This window comes from Falco punctatus (assembly GCF_963210335.1).
Source record: "Falco punctatus genome assembly, chromosome: 5".
NCBI classification, from domain to species: domain Eukaryota; kingdom Metazoa; phylum Chordata; class Aves; order Falconiformes; family Falconidae; genus Falco; species Falco punctatus.
The window spans coordinates 79,013,402-79,026,261 of record NC_137584.1 but is presented as its reverse complement, the minus strand read 5'-3'; the positions used below and the strand labels follow the sequence as shown (position 1 = coordinate 79,026,261).

Below are 12,860 nucleotides of genomic sequence, written 5' to 3'. Positions count from 1 at the left end.
CTGGGTGCGGAGCATTTCCCCTCCTCCCCTTGCTTGCTGGGATGCTGCTGCTCTGGCTCCTACCTCCTTGCCGGCAGCCCGAGTTGCAGATTGTTTTTGCAGGTGCCAGCAAAAGCCTTTGCCAATGCTTGAGCTCACACTGTTGGCAGTGGGTGGGCTGCTCCCGCTCCCATCTGTAGCTGTGCTTCTGTCCCGGTGGGCTAGTGGGACTTGCCCCCTCTCCGCCTGCCCCTTCAGAAGGAGCGGTAGCATTCTGCATGGGCAGACTTCAGACCCAGCTGCTAAGGCAGGCACTGAAGATGGTAGTGCAACAGGGAGCTCACTTGCCCACACCATGCCATAAGCCAGCTTTTAATTGCTCCCAGATCAGCCTGGGAAATGTTAACCTGTGTTTTGTGTGATCTCATTAGCTGTGTTTAAATTAAATGGAGCTGGCGCCTGGATACTGGGAGTGCAATCATGCATGCTGTGGAGGAGTTAGCCTGGTGCAGCTTTGGTCCAAGACAACCAACACCCTCTTGGCCAGTTCCTGGGGGAGTTAGCACAGCCTGGGCACTGTTCTCCATCACTGCTTTGGAAGCAGACACATTAGTTTGGAGATGGCTAAGGTTTGATGGTGGCCAAAGTATGCCAGCTGATTTTAGCTGGAGAGCAGGACCTGACTCTCTTTGAATGAATAGTCTGGAGATGTCATTTTAGACCAGCCTAATCCCAAGATTTTTAGATGATATAACTAACATGGTTCCAGCATCACACCAGCAAATTTTTTTGGGAATAAATAATACAAAAAATATTTGTACAGGGAAGAAAAACATATATGATTTCAGCAAAGATTTGAAACAAAAGAAGAAATATTCACTCTGTCAGCAGCACAGAAGAAGACTTTTTGCCCCTGCACGCAGAGACCTGTGCTAATGAAGTGATCTGGCAAGATCTGTGAGGAATTCAAATGAAAAGTAGGTAATGAAGCACCTGCATTTGTTGTGGGGTTTTCGCGAGTGATTGTAACATCCCTTGTTGGGTGAGAAATGCATCTCTCCGAGAGGGGTGATCAGCAGGGTGTTCTGACAAGTCCTTCTGAACCTGCAGGTTTTGTATCAAAGCTCAGTTGAAAAAACTACTGAGGCCTGTGCTGAACTTCTGAAGGTACTTCAGGATCCCATCTGTGCATAAATATTTATGGCTTGGCATTCCTTGCTAATTACAAATATGCTAGAAAAGAAGGAGTTTAAGTGTGTGCTGTGTAGGTGATTTTCCTGAAAGAGAGCAGGGGAAGCTGCTTGAAAACATTTCCTCAAGACATTTTTCAGGCAGCTCCAATTTTGCAGGGTGAAACAGGGTAACCTGACACAAATTATTGTTTCTTAGTCACTGGGCAAACTTTTAATCAGAACCCACTGGATTAATGACAAGGTTTGAAATATGTGAGGATTAGCTTTGCACAGAGATACCGAGGCACAGTCAGCCTTTCCTTGATCATTCAAAATGTTAATTTTGAGTCTCGCTAACAGGATCTAGTGCTTGTGTGAGTTCGATAAGCCTTTCCACCTTTCTGGAGGGAGAAGGTTAATGACTTAAGAAAGATGGATCCATAGAATGCAAAATACAGGACCATGAGAAATTTTGGTGGACTTTTTGGGTTACTGAGTATTTACTGTTGTTTATGAGCTGTAAATGAATACATGTTTAAGAGCTGATCTCAAAAGCTGTGGTCCTATGAAGTGTTGACCAGCTCCAGAAAGTCTGAGCCCACATAACTGTAACTGAAGAGCTCTGGAGAGTCCTTGTTGAGAGCTCACTGCCTGGCACATGGTTTGATCCATAACTTTTATCAAAGGACAAATGCAATTTTTTGGGTTCTGTTCCTGAATCTGTCATTCTTAAAAGTAGACATGACAGAAGTACTTTAATAAGAAGCTATCCTCCAGAGACACATTTCTTTCCTTTACTTGTTGAGGAAGCCTAATGTGACCATGACACTGAAGCAGATACCTTGGTTAAGTGCCTGCCTAGGTAGAACGAATGTGAGTGGTATATTGACCTGTATACAGGTACGAGAGGCACTTTGGACAGGACATCTTTAACATAAAATAAGGATGCCCAAGCCTTCCCACTCCGAGTCATGTTGGAGCCTCAAAAGGCCCCTGAATAGAGGCAGTTATCTAAAAAGAGACTTCCTTGAAAGAAAGCAAAACTGAAGTTAGTGGCATTTGCTTGTACCTTTGCTGAAGAAAAACTAGATGGTGCAGTCATCCCCTCCAGCCACTGTCAGTGCAGTTATGCCTCTCTGACATTACGTTGTGTTTGAAATCTAGTGGTTTCGATGCTTGCTGGCTGTATATGGTTCACTCACAAGGCAAGGCGCTATTTTGGTCTCTCATGGGCAGAATTTCAAGGAGATGGAGGACAGTAAATCATGCTGAAACTCAAATCCCCAGATTTTTCAAATGGTGGGGCTTCAGGGAGCAGGGCAATGGTAGGGATCTCTACTGCACTAATCACTCTGAGACTGCTCTTGCTGGAAGCAGGGAAGACTCACGCAAAGGTGTTGTGGTTCACCTCCTCTAGAAATTCAAGAAATAGTTCAGAGAAGTGCGCACTTAACTAGAAGCCATGAGAAATTCAATGGCTTGTGTGTTTTTGGGGAAGTTGTGTGCTAATCGGGGTTCCCTCTGATCCAATGGGTGGATCTGGGGTCTAATGGACATTCAGCTTGCATGTACTCAGATATGTGCATGGGACTGCTTTTAAATGTCAGGTGTTTGGCAGTTCTGGGTATTCTCTGTGCTTGTAAATAAATAAATACACTATGTGTGTGTGCACTTTTAATTTTAAGGTATAGGGTATTTAAGGAGGTCAGAAATAATCAATAAAATGTTCTGTTCTGCCTCAGTTTGGGGAAAGTGAGACTTATTTGTTGCTGCTATGTGATTTGAGGGTCAAGGTTCATCAAAGTGTAGAGAGGCTTAGTTTTTATTGTATTTTCCCATAGCATGTGAGCCTTAGATTGTAATACGCACCAGCCTTTGAAAAGATGTTTGAAAGCACAGTACAGGTCTCAGCAGAGCACAGCTATGACTGGTGCTTCTAAACCTGGAGGTGCCTCTGCAATCATCCTGCTATTGGCAGCTGCAACAGAGTCCCCAGAAGGTCCCTGCAGGTCAAGGTTGGCACATGTTGCCATAGCAGTGAAACCTGAAGTTGCTCACTGCTAGTGAAGGTGTAGTCTGGCATCCAGCACTGGCCGGGGGTGGTTTCCAGTGCAAAGTCTGGGTATGGACACTCTGGTTTAGAGGATAAAGAAGTGGACCAGAGTGGGTTGTCCCATGCCAGCTGACCTCAGCGCCAGAGAACTGGCACATTTAATTTATTATCAGGTCCAATGTAGCCTGAGATCCACACCCAAAGCACACTGAAGGCTAGGATCAAGCCCTGAATACACAGAGGATTTCAGTCTCCAGGTTACCTTTCAGGATCATTAAAAAATTGCCCACAAATCCAATTATTTCTCAGGTAACATGCTGATTTGATTTAGGCCCATTAAGTATAATTACCGGGTAGGCTGCAGAAACGTATAATTAGAGAGAACTGACATACTGTTTAATTGGTCTAACATGAATTTCCTCTAACTGAAATCTAGATTCACCACTGTTATTCAAACAATTTAGTGTTTGTTCATCCCCTTCACGTCAGAGACAGAGAACCGTGTAAGATCGTGTGTTATTGTAAGCTAGGAAATATTTGCTTTGTGTGCCAGACTTTCCAGAGGGGCTGCGTGGTCTAATCCTGGCTGGGAACAGGATCTGTGGGGCTGCCCAAGTCATGTTGAAGAAATAATTTCTCTTCTTTGCACTCCAGCAATACCATTGCAGCTGATTTTACCAGGGCTGGTTTGGCTCTGGGCTATGGCACAAACAGGGATCGATCTGCCCCTGCACAGCATCTGTTTGCTTACAGTGGCTTTTTGGTTGTTTAGTTATTTATTTGGCTTTATGATTTCAAAAGTGCTAATGCTCCTGAAGAAAATAGGGACATAAGCTCTTGCTTTTCTCTGCAAAGGGATTACAGAGGATGAGATGTGTTGTCTGAGTGGCCATTCACTGGCAGTGCTGTCGAGATAGGAGAGGGCTCCTACTCTGCTTCTGAGGCTTCCCTCACGAGTCCCCCACGCAGCACCTTTCTCGTCTCTGCCACTGCCACGCTGTCCTTGATGTGCAGTCCCATTCTTGGCTCTGAGTTACCTAAGCTGCAGCCTCCTGTAATGCTGTCGTGATATTTTCCCTCTTTCCTATTGGGCAGTTGCTACTTAGCTTAGGACTTCGAGGTCTCTGGGAGAGATATCTCCATCCAGTGTGTTTTTTTTTTAATATTATTATTTTTATTTCGTATATAAAATACTGTGTGGAGTGGCTGGATGTGATAATTGGAGGCTGGTGGGTGTGAAGCCTCCCTGTATTAATCATCCCAGTGACGTAACAAAGTGTAAATCCAAACTTTGCTGCTCTACCTTCTATTCACAAATACAAACCTAAAGCCTTTGAAGTTTCAGTAAGCCTGGATTGTGACCTGGGCTCCAATTGCAGCTCAAATCCCCCTGTAACAATACAAAAACATATTTGGGAAAGGCATGTCAAGGCTCTGAGAAATGCATCTGGGAAGGAAACTTGCATTTGTTGGCAAAGGGTGAAATGCCAGAAGTTTGTGTGGGAGTAGTAGGAGGAAAGGGGGTGGGGGAGGTCACTTTGTTCTAGTTCAGAGCCTGTAGCTTTGATACATGGGAAAACGTTTGTGCTGAGAATTGACCTGGACACACGTTTTGAGATCAAGCAGTCATTCTCTCCACCATAGATTTAATTCTAATCTAAGCAGCCCAGTCAATGCTTGTGAAATGTCAAAGGTTTTTTTTCAAATATGGAAATGACCATCCTGATATCCTTGCCAAAATCTTACTCAGGTAACTTTATTTTTCTTAACAGCCTTAGGCAATTTTGATTTGAAAGCAACTGATTTTTAAAATCAGGTAGAAATAATTCCAGTTAGATCATCTTCTGATAAAAGTGTCATCTTCGTGTTTGTACTCTATCATACAACGAGGGAGCTGCCACACTGTGTCCTAGGAGTATCTACCTCTTGGTGAGGATGTGTGATTTTATTTTTGCCAGTGGTACTCCAAAACCTATACAAACAGCATAACACGATTACTTGTGGCAGAGCTTTTCCAGCTGTCAAAGAACTGTGAAGAGTCATCTTCTGTTGGTGGTTCCCAGGTGCTGGCGAATGTGAAGCTGCCTTATGACAGGTCTGCTCATCAGGTTTCAGCTGGATTGGCTGAAAAGGATGAAAAGGACATTTTGGAAGGACGACCAAGGCTTGCAGTGAATGCACCTTGTTCTGCTTTTCATTTCCCTACAGTCCATTCCTTCAATATTGAATCTAGTGTGGGGTTTGCTGTTGGCTTTGCTGGGCTGAGGATTACACCTTTTCTGTTAAATTCAGTGAACGTGGCATGAAAAGCCTGGTTGCATCGTGCACCCTCAAGGCTTTCACTGCCTAGGCAGAATCTGCAAAATGCTGTGAGCAAGAGCAGAGGGCTGGAGAAAGAACAGAGGTTTTGTAGAAATTTCAGATGAGAGCAGAGCAGGACCTAAATGTATTCCTGGACCCCTTAACACTGGTGATTGATTTTAGTGCTGGGATAGATTGGTAATTCAGTAGTTATCAACCCTTTCAGAAAAGCATTAATCTCCTTCATCAGACAGGTTTATTGGTGGCAGGAGAAGTTCACTGCATTGTTTGCTGCATTGCTGTTTGGTGGGCCAGGCTTTCCAAAGCAGCACGATGGAGTGAGGGCCATTTAATGGGCACATCCTTCTGGCACAGCCACCAAGGCAACAGAATAAGCCTTTTACCTCCTGCATTCATCAGCTTGCTCTTGCTTATCTGTCTTATTTCAAAACTGTTAAGGTGGTGCAGGGAGTGGAAATTTATAAGGGCAATAAAACCAGGCAGCAAACGCTGTGGTGATGAAAAGGTATAAATAAAGAAATGTTGTAAATAATAGAGGACAGATCCATCACCCTACACAATCAGGGTCAGAGAAGCTTTAATGCTAACGATTAATATTGTTCTAAGCTGTTGATGCACAGAGATTTTCAGATGTTGTCAAATAGCCCTATCTCTGTAGCACACTAATCACTTGACTGTCAGGAGTGGGATTAAGAGGAATGTGTGATTTCATTGTCAGCAAATGCAGAGATTATTGTCAGCCCCTGCCCCCATGGAGAAGGAAACTGCTGCTGACCTGGGAGAGTTAAAATAAATAAGTAATTACCAGTTTTCTTTCAAACCTCGTCAGTCAGCCCTGATTGATGTAATAATTAGGAGCCAGCGAAGACCAGGGTGCTTTCTACTGATGTAGTTGGAAAGATCCCCTTTGCTGGATCAGGTCTCTAGCATCCAGATGTGAACTGCTAAAAAAGAGTTTCTGAAATCTGCCTAAATTGTATAAACCATAGAGCTGTGATTACAGACCCCCTTTGTCCACTGGCATTTAAATTTTCTGGGGGGTCCTAGGAAAAAAACAAGGGTAAGAAAACCCTTATAAGCCATGACTTTTTAGTGAAGGACAAGGAAGGGATACGCCGCAGTCTCTGTGCTGGGACGGGTGGGTCAAGAGCATTGCCAGAAGGAAGTGGGAGCCTTTGCCCTCATGGACTTCAAGAGATCCAGCCCATCCTTAGGCACATGTGATACCTTTCCGTGCTGATGGTGGCAGCTGCATTGTGGATGGTGCTTCAGGTGTCATAACTGGCTTTGGCTGCTGCCAGAGACAAAGTGATCTGGGAGCCTTCTCCCTAGAAGAGCAAGGGGTTGTTCTCAGGGCAATTAACCAGAATAAACACAAGGAAACCAAGTTTTAAAAAATGAAACCCATAAATCTAAATCTCAACACGGTCCTACTGTGGTAGAGGTTTGCAAGCTCTGAACAATAGATTTTTAAAATTTTCTGGCATACTGATGGAGAACTGTGAGAAGAAGAGCATGTCCCGGAAACAATATGCTTATGAACCAAACTGAGATGCTGCAAAGGTTTACTTCTGTGAAAGTTTGGATCTGTTATATTGAGTCCAGAGTTTAAACCATGCATGTAGGCCTCACAGAACAGGGAGGTAAATTTACACAGCACTTCTGCAGGGGGTCCTGTATATGGACTTACTCAAGGCAGAAAATATAGATCAATTGCTCTCCTCACATAACTGTCTTTTGGCAAAGAGCAAAGAAGAGTAAAACTTCTTTGGGGTAGAGGTGTGGCAATGAACTCCTTCCCATACTGTGAATTTCTTCAATAGATTTTCAATAAGAGTCCTGCATTTTTAAAAGAGGTATCTCCTGCTATTTTCAGCCTTTCCTTGTACTAATGGTGCATCAAGCTCTTCGTGGTTACGTGCTTATTTTTCTGACTACTTAAAAGGCACTGGAGGCTGTCACCTAGTCATGACTCTGGGAACTGGGACTTCTAAAGCAACCGTGATGAATTTGGGAGATTTGGTAACTGTATTTATCTCAGCTGCACTTTTTCTTCTTGGGCAAAGCCATTGAAAGAATACTGTGTGTTTAATTATTTAAGACAGTAACGAACTATCTTTGAATCTTGTAAGCCTCACTTTCCTGTATTTTATGCTCTAGGCAACCCCATGGATTATGTGTAAAAATATCAATCAGGTATCCTTTTAATGTTCCTGTGTCAGAATTATTACTGCCAGTATTTTAACATTTGGAGAAGACTGTTTTAATGACATAGGACTAAATTATCCCTTTCAGCTATTTTAATAATAACTTTAAGGAGCAATACTCCAGGTTTACACTGTCACTTGAAGAGAAGAACAAAAGCGCTGTGAGCAGTGGTACAATGAAGTCTTTTTATATACAAGTAATTCAAGTGATTTTTTTCTGTAGTGCATCCCTCCCATCTTTTCATTGCAGTATCAAAGATTTTCACTGTGTTTCCTATGTTGCCTCCTATGGTGTAGCTAGTCCAGAATTATCCATGCTAACTGCCAGGTATTACATCCATGCTGGCTGGCTGGTGGGACAGTGAAACAACTACAACCAGCTTTGGCACTGATTTGGCTCCCTTCTGTAATTGGCTACCAGTTCTTAAAAAATGTATGGGGACTTAACTAGATTGGTCATCTCAATGTTTCTGACAAATTTCACTGAAATTTAGTCAGCAGGTCCTCAGGTCCTTGGAAGGAGGACTAATAAATGGTGAGGCAGAGGCTTAGGCAGCAGAACACCAGTAAATCACAGCTGCTTCAGAAAATCAGCCTAAATTAATTAATGGAAGAAGCAGGGTAAGAATTAAATTTGTCCTGGGCTCCCAAGTGTTTTGTTTAGCTCTCATCTCACAGTCTAGCATGTTTCATCCGGAAGAGCTTCAGGGGAACCTTAGTGCTCTCTACAACTACCTGAGAGGAGGCTGTAGGCAGGTGGGGTCGGTCTCTTCTCCCAGCTAACAAACAATAGGACAAGAGGAAACGGCCTCAGGTTATGCCAGGGGAGGTTTAGATTGGATATTAGGAAAAATGTCTTCACTGAAAGGGTGGTCAAGCATTGGAACAGGCTGCCCAGGGAGGTGGTGGGATCACCATCCCTGGAGGTGTTTAAAAAATGTGTAGCTGTGGCACTTAGGGACATAGTTTAGTGATGGACTTGGCAGTGCTGGGTTAAGGGTTGGACTTGATGATCTTAAAGGTCTGTTCCAACCTAAATGATTCTATGATTCTACATTTTGATATTGTTCCCTTTTTTCTCCTTTGATAACCGTATATCTCTGTCCAACAGGAAAGTGCAACTAGGTGCATGTGAACTCTATTTTGGAAATGAAATGTAGCAGTTAATTTGCAGCACTGCAAGCCTTTGCACAGCAGAATATAAAAAGGCAGCTATTTCAGACTAATGAAAGTGACAGTGGGGAAAGGAACCTTTTAAACATTGCAAATTGGATGGGTGCACCGGAGGTGTAATTTTAAAGGAATCTGACAAGGTCATTTGCAAAGAACAATCTTCTTACTTGTCGAAATGGTTTCAGACCTCCAAAACTTGGTGCTCTTGAGTTTTCAGGGTACTTCTGAAGTTGGCAAACTGCCTATTTCATGTAACTCTAGACCGTCATCTGAGCTGTATGTTTCAGAGTTTCAGATTAGCTTCTGCAGTGGTGGTGCACTCCATGCCATCAAGGGTAGCAAACTTCAGTTTTTAAAACTTAATTTACAGTATCTTCACAAAAATTTTCTCAAGGGAGAATTGAACTGAAATAATGTTAAAAGATACTTCTGTGCAAATGTATGAAATTGTGACAGTCTCACTTTTTTATGCTGCAAATTAAAAGCGGCAATCCTTTTTAGATCCTGTCTGTTGAAATGAGGGAATGACCAGGTAGCCCACAGCTTAAGTGCTTGTGGGGGAGTCAGAGGAAAGGCTGTACTGAAGGACTCTGGAGACCTTTTCTGTCCTGGAAAGGTTTCCCCTCCACATTCCTGCTTAAGGGAATACTGACTTGATTGAGATGGATTTATTCAAATCTTGAGATGAACGGAAAGTTCTCATTAGCAGCATGTTCACATGGATAAGGAGGAAGCTCTGGAACTCAGGATACGAGGTGCATGTTATAAGTGAAAGCAAATTGGAAGAAAACAAAAAACAAGGAGCCATAGCAATGTACACTGGTCTAAAGAGCAGGCATTTGCCACTGTGAGGAATTTCTGATCTATGTTGACCTCTTTGCATTTGGGCACTTGGAGGCCAGAATCTGTTTATATCTTCAAAAGTGTAAAAGAAGATGTAAAATTCAGGTAACAAATACTTGCTTGAAATGAAAAGTAAGTAATTGTATGAACACAGGAATAGGAGTATGGGGAAGAGGTTTGAACAGGAGCACTGACTGGAAAATACCCTTTTAGTACAATTAATTTCTTCACAGAAGACTGTAGGAGTGAATGAAAGCTGTCCAAGGCACCTTTGCTCTCTCTGCTTTGAGATGTACTTTTCTATTTTAATTTTGGGAGGATGGGCTTAAATTTACATGCACTCAAAAAAATTCCCTATATCTTACAGAAGGTCCTGGGAATTAGCTGATTATGGGGGAAAATAAAAATATATAAAATCAAGGGTCACAAGTTACAAGGAAGGGTACTGGATGGGTATCTCCAAGATGAGCTTTTTATGGGCAGTCCTGTTGCACAGGCACTCTTGCTTTAGGATGCTGCTTAGAGGTATCTGTCCTTGTGTTTAATAGGTTTCTTGTCTTGAAGACTCACCTTCGTGGTTCCCCCAGAAGAGATAGTAACAGGTACTCACTTACTCATCTCTCACGTGATTAACTGGATCACTGAAACAGATTGCCCAAGCAAGTTGTGGAATCTCAGTCCTTAGAGGTGTTGAAAACTTGTATCGACATGGCCTTCAGCAACCTGCTGCTCTAGTTGACCCTGGTATGAACACGGAGATTGGCCTAGACAGTCTCCAGAGGTCCCTTCTGTCCTTTGTGACTGTGAATTACGATCTAGAGTGGCTACATCCATAGTAAAGAGTTCATATGTGGTTATTTTTGCAATGTAAATATTCTGCCTAGACATCTGCTGAAATGAGAAAAATCTCACTGCATGTGAGACTGTGAGGTCACCATATTTATTATTTGGTGATGACTTCCAGTGTCCATAAAAGTTCATTGAATTTTAACTTGTGACTAAAATGTTGCGTATCCCACGTGTGCTGCCTGGCTCACTGTGCATCTCAGCTGTTCAGCATTGCAACCAGGCTGCATCTGATAGGTGCAGTAAGAGATGCAGGCGGGAAGAGTGACATGGACCGTCGGAGCTGTACCTGCATTAACACAGTTCAGAGTGGCTAAGTGAGAAAGGGAGCTGTCTCTTCACCCTTCTTCACAGGTGAACACTAACCACTACCCAATACTTCAACACATTCATACATCATTTAAAGGAAAATATATGTTGGTGGAATGGCTGGATATAATGAAGAGTTACAAATTTCAAGGCAAGAAATTTTCTTTGTTTTGGGTGGTATGCAGTGGAACAGCTAGCAAAGCTGGGATGAAGGTGAGCAAGGTAAAAACTGGGCTAAAGAGAAGCTATTGGCTAACATGGAGTGCAGTTTAATTCTGAAGTGGCATCTTGGGTGCAGTCTCACTAATTTAACAGTTACAAACTAGTGAGATAGACTTCTATGGGAAACAATCCTGACCTGATAAGAAAGTGGGCAAACCTATCTCCTACAAAATATCTTTCTTTGCTCAGATCCCTCATTCTAAGATTTAAATCCTTTAGGATTTTGTGAGGAAGACACATTTCTCTCTACATGTGTTTCCAGCTCTTTGGTCTAGGAAATAGGGTCAACTGTTATGCTCTGATTGTGTGAAGCACACATATTTTAATTAGCAAAAATTCATAATTTTTTCCGCAAGTTCTGCTGAAAAACACAATTTTAGGCAAGGTAGACCTCTGGCATTAATGCATTCCATCACTTTGTTAGACCCAAAATCTTTTTATAAGCTTTCTCTCTGAGGTCTTGCAGAGATTGAGCCAACTGACATTTAGTTTTGAGCTTCCTAATCATGATCATTCAAAAAATTGTTATGGACCATAGTGAAAAAAGACACTGGGTAAATGTGTTTACTACAGGTCAATACTTTAGTATTCCTGCACACATCCTTAATTACAAAGGGTCGTCTTGTTCACTTGACTGTTTAAGAGAGCCAATTTTTCCATTAGAAACATTTATAATTGTTTTCCTTTAATTGTTCTAGCTATGTTGTAATCATGTCATTTAATGACCTTTAAAAATGTGTCTAGAAAAGCCTGCAGCTGTTCCCTCCTTGGTTTCTCTCTACTGAGTTATATTTAAGCCAGTGTCTCTGAAAACAGTCAGTAATAAAAGGGATATTATCCTTAGCAAATATCTTAATCATGGTAAATCTCTGTTGCCCTACAAATGACTGCATGGGGGATTAGAGTTGAGTAAGCCATTTGCTGAATATCACTGCCACCTTTCCTAGGCCATTTAAGCATGTTTAATTTTTCAGGGTGAAACATGAAACCCACTAATACAAATGTTTGCATTTGGACTGAATTATATCCAGACTATAACAGTTATAGCAGGCTTAGGACCAGATTGTGACTGATCTGTAGGAGGCCAGTTCTTGGGAGAGTGAGAGAGAAAATGTAGATTCGTTCCCAGCCCCAGCTCTATGTCACTTGTGCTGCCTCAGTTCATTTCAATATTTATATAAGGCTATTATGGGTTGAAGTACCAGTAAATATATGGATAATACTTAGCTCTGTATTTTTTTTTTATATCAGTCACAGTCCTTACCGTCATACGATGCCTGGGAGCCATCAGTGCCTGGCTGTGGTTCATCCTGGCTAAGACAGAGGTGGCAATGCTACAAAGCAGAAAATACTTCCAGGGACTTGTCTCCTCTGTAACATCACTTTCTATCTGCTTGCTTATCCAGATTTCTATCAGGTTGCCCAGAAACACTGAGAGTATCTGTTCTCCAGCGATCAAGCTTAAAGGAACCTTTTGGGAGTCTGAAATACTACTGCATATTTCATGCTTTCTTTTCTCTTATTTTTTAATTCCTCCTAAGAAAGCGGTGTCTTCTATGTGTGCCAGCCCAGGGGACTGCAGCCCTAACCAGTTTGGACTCAGCCAGATCCTTGGGAACTGGCGGCTCCAATAGTTGTTTCCTAGAGCAGAATTTAGTGATGGTGAGGTCCATCTGTTTCAGGTGGTACAGCCCTCTTACTCAACACTGCAGTGTGCCACGAGCATATCGCCCA

The 12,860-nt window shown here is 42.5% G+C and overlaps 1 protein-coding gene across 4 annotated transcripts in view; it reads left to right on the top strand.

Moving 5' to 3' along the window:
* Nucleotides 1-12,860, top strand: part of EVA1A (eva-1 homolog A, regulator of programmed cell death) — a 224,174-nt gene that overhangs the window by 85,120 nt on the left and 126,194 nt on the right. The window lies entirely within an intron of this gene.